Source organism: Scyliorhinus torazame, chromosome 4 (genome assembly GCF_047496885.1).
Source record: "Scyliorhinus torazame isolate Kashiwa2021f chromosome 4, sScyTor2.1, whole genome shotgun sequence".
NCBI lineage: Eukaryota > Metazoa > Chordata > Chondrichthyes > Carcharhiniformes > Scyliorhinidae > Scyliorhinus > Scyliorhinus torazame.
The window spans coordinates 290,725,516-290,738,474 of record NC_092710.1 but is presented as its reverse complement, the minus strand read 5'-3'; the positions used below and the strand labels follow the sequence as shown (position 1 = coordinate 290,738,474).

The window sequence follows — 12,959 nt, the reverse complement described above, 5'->3', positions numbered from 1 at the left end:
GCTGGACCACCCGGGCACAGGGACTATTGAAAAATCGGGCAGGTCAAGGCACATACTTGTAAAAAGATTCAATGAATGGAGAGAATCACATCAGCTGCCTGACTGCTGTGTACTCAGACTGTTGCAATTTTCAGATATTTTCTAAATGGTGCAATTCGAAAGGGGTTATAGAGCAACTTTGTAAACATATCTTTGAAGGTTGCAGGACAGATTGAGAATGCTGTTAACATGCACGTGGGGTCCTTGGCTTCATAAGTATAGGAATAAAATACAAACAGACAGCAGTTATGCTAAACCTTTATAAAACGTTGGTTGGGCCCCAGTTGGGGTATTGCTGTCAATACTGGGCACCACACTTTAAGAAGACTGCTTAACCACTTCCTTACCTTGCAGGTCAGCTGTTCGGGAGAGAGAGAGAGCCGGGACCTTGGAAACAGCGCGGGAGTTTCAAAAAGCGCGGGAGCTGCGAGGCAGAGGGGACAGTTTAAAAGGTCGCGCCGTGGGTGAGGTAAGTACTGCTTAACCACTTCCTTACCTTGCAGGTCAGCTGTTAGTTTCGGGAGATCAGTTTCGGGAGCAGGCCTATTGGCTGACTGTAAATCAGGAAGGATACAAAGGGTGTGGCTGAAGTGCCTATAGAAACAGAGTGCTGGAGGCAAACAGAGTGTATCTGAGTTTGGGTAAGGCTGAGTTCGGGTAAGAGGGGAGTGACAAAAAAAAAAATCAAAATCAAATCTGCAATAAGATCTCCGGAGCACCCGGAGGAAACCCACGCAGACACGGGGAGGATGTGCAGACTCCGCACAGACAGTGACCCAAGCCGGAATCGAACCTGGGACCCTGGAGCTGTGAAGCAATTGTGCTATCCACAATGCTACCGTGCTGCCCTTAAAAACAAATAAATCTACACTATATCATTTTACCGTAATCCATGTACCTATCCAATAGCTGCTTGAAGGTCCCTAATGTTTCCGATTCAACTACTTCCACAGGCAGTGCATTCCATGCCCCCACTACTCTCTGGGTAAAGAACCTACCTCTGATATCCCTCCTATATCTTCCACCTTTCACCTTAAATTTATGTCCCCTTGTAATGGTTTGTTCCACCCGGGGAAAAAGTCTCTGACTGTCTACTCTATCTATTCCCCTGATCATCTTATAAACCTCTATCAAGTCGCCCCTCGTCCTTCTCCGTTCTAATGAGAAAAGGCCTAGCACCCTCAACCTTTCCTCGTAAGACCTACTCTCCATTCCAGGTAACATCCTGGTAAATCTTCTTTGCACCTTTTCCAAAGCTTCCACATCCTTCCTAAAATGAGGTGACCAGAACTGTACACAGTACTCCAAATGTGGCCTTACCAAAGTTTTGTACAGCTGCATCATCAACTCACGGCTCTTAAATTCAATCCCTCTGTTAATGAACGCGAGCACACCATAGGCCTTCTTCACAGCTCTATCCACTTGAGTGGCACCTTTCAAAGATGTATGAACATAGACCCCAAGATCTCTCTGCTCCTCCACATTGCCAAGAACTCTACCGTTAACCCTGTATTCCGCATTCATATTTGTCCTTCCAAGTGGGGTGGTCTTTCCAAGGGTCGGTGCAGATTCGATGGGCCCTCCTTCTGCACTGTAAATTCTATGTTCTATGTTCTTATCGGGTACATAAAGAGAAGAGTGAAAGGTGGATGCATCCTTGAGGTGGATCGCCAACGTTCGTTTGCCCCGACACCAAAGTTGTTGGCAAGCAAAATGAAATTGCAGCTGAAATTTGGGCTGCTTTCGATGGGCAGGGGGGGTGCTAGCTGCAACATTCGAGGGGGGCTTTTATGAGTTGTGTAACATGGAGGGGACACAGACTGTTAGCAGAATAGGGACAGAGTATAACACAGAAAAGCAATCAAGTCAGAGGGTACGCAGCGGTAGAAAGTTCCAAGGGAGTAAGACAAGGCTGGATGGCCTCTACTTTAATGCCAGGAGTATTAAAGGTAAATTGGATGAGTTAAGGGCGAGGATTGACATGTGGAATTGTGGTAAAGTAGCCATCATGGAGATGTGGTTGAGGAAGGGACAGGATTGGCAGCTCAAATCCCAGGATATAGAATATTCAGGCAAGACAGAGGATGAGGTAAATGGGGAGGAGGCATTGCAATATTAGTTAAGGAAATGAAAAAGAAATGAAAATCTCTTATTGTCACAAATAGGCTTCAAATGAAGTTACTGTGAAAAGCCCCTAGTCGCCACATTCCGGCGCCTGTTTGGGGATGCTGGTACGGGAATTGAACCGTGCTGCTGGCCTGCCTGGGTCTGCTTTAAAAGCCAGTGATTTAGCCCAGTGTGCTAAACCAGGGAGGAGGCAGTTAATGCAATAAGGAGATACTATATCTTGGAGGGAGCATCAAAAGAAGTTTTGTGGGTAGAGCTCAGTAATAAAAAATGGACAGCCACATGTTGAGGCGTTTATAATAGACCCCCACCCAGATAGTGGGAAATTGAGGAGCAAATATGTGCGCAATTCGCAAAGTTGTATAAAAATAATAATAGGGTAATTATATTAGGCGATTTCAGCATTTCCAACATTAATTGGGATAGTCTTCATGTTAAGGGCTTTGATGGAGTGGAGGTTTTAAAATGTAAACAGGAGAACGTTTTAGCTCAACATGTGGATTGTCCAACAAGGGATGGTGCAGTGCTGGACCTAATTCTGGGGAATGAAGCCTGACAACTGATTGATGAGTTGGTGGGGAGCATTTTGATGACAGCGACCATAACATGGCACAATTTCAGTTTGTTATGAGCAAAGAAATAGACAAGTTGCAAAAAAAGGTTGTGGATTGGGGGAGCACGGATTTTAGTAAAATAAGACAGGATCTGGCCAATGTAGACTGGAAAGAGTTACTTGTGGGGCAAACTGCAGAAGAGCAGAGGGGGGTGTTCAAAAAGGAAATGGGGAGGGTACAGGCCCAACATGTTCCCTCTAGGGTAATAGGAAGAAGTAACAAGCCCAGGCAACCATGGATGACCAGAATCATTCAGGATACAATGAGAAGGAAAAGAGAAGATAAAAAAAAAAATTTTTTTTAGAGTACCCAATTCATTTTTTTTTCAATTAAGGGGCAATTTAGCATGGCCAATTCACCTACCCTGCCCTTGATATGGCACGGTGGCGCAGTGGTTAGCAGTGCTACCTCACGGTGCCGAGGATCAGGGTTCGATCCCGGCCCTGGATCACTGTCTGTGTGGAGTTTGCACATTCTCCCTGTATCTGCGTGTGTCTCACCCCCACAACCCAAAAAATGTGCAAGGTAGCTGGAATGACCACGCTAAATTGTCCCTTAATTGGAAGAAAAAGAATTGGGCACTTTAAATATAAAAAATAATAATTCTTAAATGTTATGAGGGTCTCTGCCTCCACCACCTATTCAGGCAGTGACTTCCAGATTCCCACTGTCCTCGGGGTGAAAAGCTTTTTCCTCACATTCTCTCTGAACCTCCTGCCCTTTACCTTAAATCTATGCCTCCTGATCACTGATTCCTCCACCAAGGGGAAACGTTTCTTCCTGTCTACTCTATCTATGCCCCTCATAATATTATACATCTCAAATCATTTCCCCTCAGTCTCCTCTGCTCCAAGGAAGACAACCCCATTCTATCCAACCTCCCTTTCATAACGAAAACTCTCCAGCCCAGGCAACATCCTGTTAAATCTTCTCTGCACCCTTTCCAGTACTATCACATCCCCTCCACAATGTGGATTCCAGAACTGCACACAATACTCTCGCTGTGGCCTAACCAACATTCTATACAGTCCCAGCAAAACCTCCCTGAGCTTACACTCTATGTCTTGGCTAATATAGGCAAGTATAACATATGCCTTCTTTTTTTTTAACGTATTTTATTACAAACTTGTATCAAAACAGGTTACAGCAAGTAAACACCCCGGGAAACATACTTCCCAATAATCAACTATAAAGTCTGTACAGAGTTTTCCCCTTTTTCACCTCACCCCCCCCCCCTCCTCATCACCCACTCCCCCATTCCCCTGCGACGAACAGCTCCTCAAACACGGTCACAAACATCCCCCACCTTTTCTCAAACTCCCCCGCTGAGCCCCTTAACTCATACTTTATCTTCTCGAACCGCAGGAAGTCGTACAGGTCACCCAACCAAGCTGCTACTCCCGGTGGCGATGCCAACCGCCACTCCAGTTAAATTCGCCGCCGTGCAATCAGAGCGGCGAAGGCCATGACATCGGCCGTCCTCCTCTCCATGAGCTCCAGCTTCTCTGAAACCCCAAATATCGCCATCAAAGGGTCCAGGTCCACCTCCTCCTCCACTATCCTGGCTAAGACCGGAAACACTCCCGCCCAAAATCTTCCCAATTTTTCGCAACCCCAAAACATGTGCGCATGATTCGCTGGCCCCCGCCCACACCTCTCACACTCATCTGCTACCCCCTGAAAGAACCCACTCATTCTCGCCTGAGTCATATGCACCCTGTGCACCACCTTAAACTGTATCAGGCTCATCCTTGCACAAGAGGAGGTCCCGTTTACCCTACGCAGTGCCGCACTCCATACTCCCCAATTTATCTTCATTCCCAACTCCGCTTCCCATTTCTCCTTGATCTTCACCACCCGCTTGCGTCCCTGCTCCCCCAGCCACTTGTATATATCCCCAATACTTCCCTCCCATTCCACATCCGGAAGCAGCAGTTGCTCCAGCAGGAATTTCTTCAGCCAGAGGGTGGCGAATCTGTGGAACTCTTTGCCGCAGAAGGCTGTGGAGGCCAATTCACTAAGTGTCTTTAAGACAGAGATAGATAATTTCTTGATTAATAACGGGATCAGGGGTTATGGGAAGAAGGCAGGAGAATGGGGATGAGAAAATATCAGCCATGATTGAATGGCGGAGCAGACTTGATGGGCCGAGTGGCCTAATTCTGCTCCTATGTCTTATGGTCTTATGGGTGTATCCCGGCAACCTAGGGAACCCCATCCAGATCGTTTGTGCAAAGTCCCTAACCAGCATATACCTGAACTCACAACCCCATGGGCAGCTCTACCCCCTCCCTTAGCTCCTCCAGACTTGCGAACCCCTCCTCCAAAAACGAATCCCTCATCTTGACCAGCCCCACTTCCCTCCATCTCCTATATACATGATCCATCCCCCCCAGCTCAAACCCATGAAAAGTGTGGGTGTGAGGTTATGCACTTTGGTAGGAATTTTCTGAATTGGGAAAGATTTTGGAAATCTGATATACAAAGGGACTGAGGAGATTTCCTTTACACAACCCCGATAACCGTGACCCAATTACGGGACGGGTGTGGAAAAATTACACCATTCCTTCCCACTTCAGACCCCCACCAATTTTTCGCGAAAGTCAGACAACAGGCTACCATGTACGGCCTGGACGAAAAGGAGCAAGTGAAGCTCACAGTTTTAAGCCTCGGCCCTTCAGTCGTGGCAGCCCTTCCTGACCCACAGAATGTAGGAGAAGGCCCACTCCAAGGGATGCATACAGCGATCCTTGATGCGATCGGCTTTAACAGAGGAGACCCCATAGAAGGCCTAAATACGTGTAGGCAAAAGAAACCAGAGCACCCCACAGCATTTGCTGGACGTTTGTGGATTCACTTAACCGCAGTTTTCGGAGAGTTAGCCGGCGCCCATTTGTCCCCAGATAATATGGCCAAATGGACCCGAATTCTAGTTTCCCACGCCACAGATGCAGGATGGAAAGCTTGCGCAAATTATGACCCCCTCAGATGAGGCCCACAATGAAAAATGGGTTTTGAAGAGATTGTCCCGCGCTTGGGAGCAATCAATTGCAAGCAAAACCGCATTTATAATGCCTGATGAAGAGCAGGCAGAGATGAACCCAGTTAAAGCACACCAGAACCCCGCATGGGTAAATGAGGGCAGGAACAGCCCACCCCAGCCCAAAGCTCAGGAATGTTACAGTTGTGGACAGCTAGGACACTTTGCACGAGAGTGCAACGTGCCCCAAAAGCAACAGAGAAGCCAACAGACAGGCACCCTGAACAGGAATAGGGCAAGCCGATCCATAGCGTTAGCACCCGTTCAGAGAATGCAGACATTGTCCCTTTGAGACAAGTCCGGTAGACCGGTAGTAGCAGGCAAAGTTCGGGGACAACCCGTAGAATTTCTTTGGGACACAGGAGGGTCCCACACCGCACTCAATTCCTCCACGATGTTTCAGCGAGACACGTGGTCCACAACAGACACCATCACACTCAACGGTTTTACAGGCCATTTACAACAGGGACACATCACAGCCCCTGTAGCAATACAGATAGGGAACATCATAACTAAGCACCCCGTAGTTTTGGTTGATCTGCCCCAGACAGCAGAACATACGCGTGGGATCAATTTCATGAGCTCCCATAACCTTTCTTTTGACCCAGTTAACACGTGTGTTTGGAAAATGGCAAAGGCAGCACGAGGCCCCGCCACGCTCACAGTAGGAGAGTACGTAACAGAATTAGCTCAGTAGGAGAGTTCTGGTTCGACGCTTGAGCCATTAGTGCAGACAAACAGGTTAAGGCAGCCCTGCAGGAACATAAAGCAGCATTTGCACAGCACAAGCACGACTGTGGCAATTTGGCTGGCTTTGTGAACATTACAGGTCCAACCGTAAACCCCAGAAGCAGTACGAATTTCCCCAGGAAGCAGAGGGAGAAATCTCCAAAGTAATAGAGAGTTTGTTGATCAAGGCGTACTCAGATCAGTAGCCTCCACAAACAACGCACCGATTTGGCCCGTCATGAAAACGGATGGATCATGGTGACTGACCACTGATTACCGGGAACTGAACAAAGTAACCCCAGCAGCAGCCCCCACCGTAGCCACGAGTCCCAAGACCATGCTCAAATAGGGACTCAAGTCAAATTTTTTTTCGGTTTTGGACATTAGTAATGGCTTTTAGTCTATTCCATTGGCTAAAGCGAGCCAGTACAAATTCGCCTTTATATTCCAAGGGCAACAGTACACGTGGATGTGCCTTCCACAAGGCTTCCACAACTCCCCCTCCATTTTCCACCGACAGCTGGCAAATGGGTTAGCAACATTTTCCCGCCCCGACTGTCTGGTCCAGTAAGTAGACGACTTGTTACTACAAACAGACACGAAGGGAGAGCACATTTCACTTCTCGCCGAACTCCCAGCACTCCTAAAATAAATGTTTGTGAAGTCAACCCCAAGAAGGCCCAGATTTTGAAAGAGAAAGTGATTTACTTGGGAACAGCGATCACTCATGGTAAACGCGAGATCGAGCAAAAAAGAATTGACTCGATCATCAAATTGCCCCTCCCCCACAATGTCTCAGCCCTCAGGTCATTTTTAGGACTGGTTGGCTACTGCCGAAACCATATTGATGGTTTCGCCACTAAAACAACGCCCCTTTCCGAACTTCATAAGAAGCAGGTACCTTGGGAATGGCTTCCACAGCATACAGATGCCGTGGACGCTTTAAAAAGAGCCCTCAGCACAGCCCCCGCACTGCATGTCCCAGATCCACCTTCCTCATATGCAATCGAAGTTGCAAGCACCGACCGAACCCTTTCAGCCGTGCTCCTCCAGGAACGCCATGACCAATTACCAATTGACCCGTAGCATATGCCTCATGCGTGTTAGACCCTGTGGAGCAAGGATTTTCTGCCTGTGAAAGGCACCTGCTCGCAGTTTTTTGGGCAGTACAATACTTCGCCTATATTACAGGACTCAACCCCATCACCATCCTCACAGGACACACCCCAACACAGCTATTGTTAGACGGCGGACTTAAAGATGTCAGTCAGCCAAATCCGCGCAGCCCGTTGGACCCTTCTTTTACAGGGGCGGGACATCACAGTGAAAAGTACCAAGACCCACACCTTCCTTGCCAATAATTTGCAGTATGCAGGCACCCCTCATGAATGTGAGATCATCACCACAAGACAGAACACAGGTCCATTTATTCCCCAAACACCTCCCAGGAAAACAGGTATTACACCCCAGAGACCCCAGCCCACAGACACGTGCGCACCCCTGAAGATTTATTTGGATGGCTCCTCCACAGTGTTAAATGGAGAGAGAATTACCGGTTGAGGTATATATGTAGAGGACGCGCAGGGACGCGCCCTAGATGAAATTTCATTAAAGTTGCCAGGACACTTAGGCTCGCAGACAGCAGAGCTGGCAGTGATTGCATACATTGTAGACCACACCGACTCGTTCCCGACCCCAGCAGCCATCTATTCGGACAGCTTGTATGTATGTAATAGTTTGACAGAATTCCTACCACTCTGGGAAACAAGAGGATTTGTTTCTGTGGACGGTAAACCCCTACCCTCAGCCCCATTACTCCGCCATATCTTAGAGACAGCGAAGGATAGGAAATACGGAATAATTAAGGTTTGTTCTTTCCCCCCTGGTAACGTTAAAGCAGACGCCCTAGCGAAGGCAGGCTCCAGGCATGGTTATTTTTGGAACCCCCCCCGAAAGCACCCCAGTACACGCAGTTCAGGTCTCACAGACCAACATTCAGGATTTAGTGAAGGCACAGAAAGAGGACGAGAAACTCAGGGAAGTTTAAAGGGAATCTTCCCAGTCCCGTACGACAAGTTTAAAAACACAATCACCACACACGACGGTGTGATTTTAAAGGATGGCATTTATATAGTTCCCAGCCAGGGCAGGAACCAGATCATTTGTCAGTTCCATAACAATCATGGACACCAAGGAATTGAACCCACCCGAGCCCACGTCAGACCGCTCTGCTGGTGGCCTGATTTAAAAATCGATGTAACACACTACATAGAGAATTGCTTAATCTGTGCCCAGAACAATCCGGACAGATATGTGAAAAAGGCTCAACTTAATCATACCCGACCCATTAATGGATCTTGGACAAATCACCAGATAGATTATATAGGACCCCTACCTCCATGCAGAAATGGTTACAAGTATGTGTTGGTGGTCATAGACACCTTCACAAAATGGGTGGAAGCATTTCCATCGTGAACTAATACAGCCAAGACAACGGCTAAAATATGAACACACCACATCTTTACAAGATGGGGCCTCCCACGCAGTATAGAGTCCGATCAAGGCTCCCATTTCACTGGACGTGTAATGAAAAACGTCCTCACGATTTTCGGCATTCGACAAAAGTTTCACATTGCATACCACCCCCAGTCAAGTGGTATTGTACAACGAATGAAGAGGACATTGAAAGCCACCCTCAGGAAAATGGTACAGCAAAATAACAACACCTGGGATTCAGTACTCCCATTTGCTTTAATGTTTTTAAGGAACACGGTATCCATATCGAACAGGTTACACCCCCCACACCCTCATGACCGGACGCCCCATGAATGGCACTGAGTATTTATTAGGACTGGATTTGGCCAGCCCCGCAGTTACAGCCCTCACGCATGAAAATGCGGTTAAACAACTGATACAGAACATAAAGGCAGCCCAACTCGCAGCAGCAGTGAGACTTGGAACCAGCAAGAAACCGAGCAAGGCTTGTTTCGACAAAACAGTACACGCCACTGAGTTTACAGTAGGGCAACAAGTTATGCTTTCCCTTTTCAACCCCAGTTCATTCCTTTCCCCCAAATTTTCCGGACCGTACTCCATTTCGGACAAAGTCAGCCCCTCAGTATACAAAATAACCTATCCAAATGGTAAGTCTGTGTGGTTTCATATAAACCAGCTCAAGGCTTACGGCTCGCAGAATAACCACACACACCACATCCTGCTCGCAGCAGCAGATGATCACGCCCCGCCCACAGATGACGTATTCCTACCCTCCCCCAACCACTCCATCCCACCCTCAGACACGACTTCAACTCCGCCCCCAGAGACACGACTCCGCCTCTCCCTTCCCTCAACCAGCGACAGTGACAGTGATAGCGATCACGATGGCGATAGCCACAGCACACCACGTTACGACTATACCCCTGCACCAGGCCCCACTCCCAGCAAATCTGAGCATGATTCAACTGACCCATTTGAGATTACTTATATCAAAGCCCCTGACCCAGATCCACTGCCCGACAATTACGGATTGAAGCATAGTAGCTCCAACTTTGACACACGATTCTGGCACCGAGACAATTCGTTCAGGCTCATCCGGAATGATGAGATGGACCCCAATTCGCCCCAAGCAGCTTTAGCATGGTTACTACAGTCAAGTGTTTGGCAGCCGGGAGAAGATGATGACTTAGAGTCTGACTCCCACCAAATGAATCCCTTTGCGACCCTGTTCGCTATTGAGCAGTGAGGTGTCCAGATGATGGAGAAAAAAGGAACCAATGGAGAGATACGGTGTCCTTTCTGATGGAACCTGCACCATGTTTGTTGAATGTTTGTTCGTTAGTGTTAACGTTAAGTGTTGTTCGTAAACTCCAAAGTTTTCACGGCCCCATGTCACCACCCCCTGGCTGTTAATGGAACAAGTTTGTCCCCAGACAATAGTTCAGAGGAACTAGTTTGTCGACAGAACACGACTCATAGCTACTCTCCTAATACGAGAGGCAGCCCCCCACGACGACCACATTCTTACCCGTTCTTGCCGGTTGTTCAGGCACTGCAGATATGGCATTGGTCCCTGCCCTGCCTGAGGACCCTCCCTCTGGTCAGCTATGCTCGGGTAGAGCACATACGGCATTGATCACCGTCCTACCCGGGGATTCCACCCATTTCTTATCCGCCACGGCCCATATGCACCCCATTTTGACTTGTTATATTCAAAATTCTTTTGTTTGGTTGCTTCCCTATGCTATTTACATCCTCAAATACTGGGATGGTAAATCACACAGGCTGCGAGACGGCTCGCAGTATGGCAGTATTTTTCTTAGGTGTCTAGTCCAAATATTCAGTTTAAAGAAAAAAAAATGAGGGAGCCACCAATTATAAAGGGAAATTGGCAATAAAGGACAGACAGACATATGAGATCTTAAGCAAGATAATAACAGAAATTATGCTTGTGTTCACAGAACTCCGGAAACCCAGGAACCCCAGGGTATACAGGTTTAGGTCCCCCATTTTTGGATTTCACCAGACCTCCGAACTCATTGGGACGGATTAAAGAGCATCCATTTTTCTTTATGTATTCTGTGGAATAAAGAGATGTAAACCTCTGTGTCTGACTGCCAGGCCAGAGAAATGTGTGTGCTATGGCTCTTAGCGAAGAGAGAGACCAGCCTAGCAGCTACATCAGACCAAGTAAGTCCCAAGTCAATGCACGCTACGAGATAGACGCTCAAAGTTGCTACCCTGTAAACAGCTCAACCCAGCAGCCTCAGAACCGAGCAACGGCCATTGTTCCTCTGACTGAGTGGGCACCCGAAGCTAAGTATACGCTTTAGTAATAGTGGTAGTTTAGTTTGTAGTTTATGCATGAGTAGATTTGACTGTGTGTAAATAAATGAGCATTGCTTTTGAACTTACTAACTGGTGTATCGAGTCATTGATCAGTATTCGGTTCTGAACCTTGTGGCGACTCTTGAGCTAACGTAATTAAACAGAGCCAAATTAAAAGTCAAACAGCCAAAATTAGCAACCCCCCCCCAAGTGGTTTGCTGCCCTGCGAAATGGCAGACCCCACCCCCACACTCCTGGCTGGGACACCACAAAATACTCACTCTGCTCCAAATTTAATTTAGCTCCTGAAAACGACACAAACCTTTGGACAAGTCCCATTATGTTCCCCACACACGTACTCGGTTCTGAAATGTACAACAATAAATCGTCCGCATACAAAGATAATGTCCCATCCCCTCCTGTACTATCCTCTTCCACAGTCCCGAACTCCTTAAAGCGATGGCCAAAGGCTCTATCGTTAATCTCCTCCCTTCTCCCCAATCCCAGAAAACAAAGAAATTCCCTTCAAACAAACAAACCCAGTGTAAACACACAAACCGCAGAAAACTGCCATCGCAACATTTCCCACCTCCTACCCTACCCAAACAGGCAACTTCACACCCTTAATCACATATAACAACATGAAATAGAAAATAGAACTAGATACAATTTTCCACCCCCTATCCTCAGTCCCATTTCTCATTTCTGCCCAGTCCTTCTGCCTTCAGAAAGCCTTCGCCGCCTCGTCTTTTGAGTTATAGGTCACCCTCCAATTTCCTGGATATACCATGCCAAGCCGCACAACATTGTTGTACAATGCAACCTTCACTTGACCGAAGACCGCCCGCCTCCTTGCCAACTCCACGGTTATGTCCTGGTATATACATATACCAGCTCCAACCCACTTCATCTCCCGCTTCTGCTTCATCCAACTCAGGACCTTCTCCTTCACATGGTACCTGTAAAACAAATTATTACCGCCCTTGGCAGCTCATTCTCCTTCGGTTTAGGTCTCAATGACCAATGATCCCGATCCAGTTCATACCTGGAGGGAACCCTCCTCCAACAGCTCCGCCAACATCTTGGCAAAGTATCATTCGTCTCGGGTCCTCCACCCCTTCGGGCAGACTAGCGATTCTTAAGTTCTGCAACCTAGATCTGTTTTCCAGGTCCTCCACCTTCGCTCTTAGGCATTTGTTGGCCTCCGCCACCCTCTGCAGCTCCTCACCCATCGAGGTGAGCTGATCGCTGAGTTGCAACAAGGCCTCCTCCACCCCCTTCAGCTTCTCTCCCTGCCCCCACACCTCAGCCGATGTCTTCGATACCGCCATCTTCAGCGGGGCAATCGCCTCCTTCACCAGCATTGCCACCACCATTTCCTTTCTCTTCACCTCCATGTGTTTAGCAAACTGTTTTTTGAATCCCATAGCCTCAGTCATGTTCTCTACTGTGAAGGGCACGGCCCCACCCAGCGGCCAAGCTTCCGCCATCTTTATCGCTGCTGGGCTGACCCTTTCACCCGACGGCAAACCGTCACTCGCCCCCTTCTTCCCCGTGGTCTTCTTCTGAGTTTTAGATATCCCCCT

At 47.9% G+C, this 12,959-nt stretch overlaps 1 long non-coding RNA gene across 1 annotated transcript; it reads left to right on the top strand.

Moving 5' to 3' along the window:
- Positions 1-350: 350 nt before the first annotated feature.
- LOC140411745 (uncharacterized) lies at positions 351-11,459 on the top strand. The gene is made up of 2 exons (XR_011940987.1): positions 351-508; positions 11,007-11,459. It is a non-coding gene; the product is annotated as an uncharacterized lncRNA (long non-coding RNA).
- Positions 11,460-12,959: the final 1,500 nt, after the last annotated feature.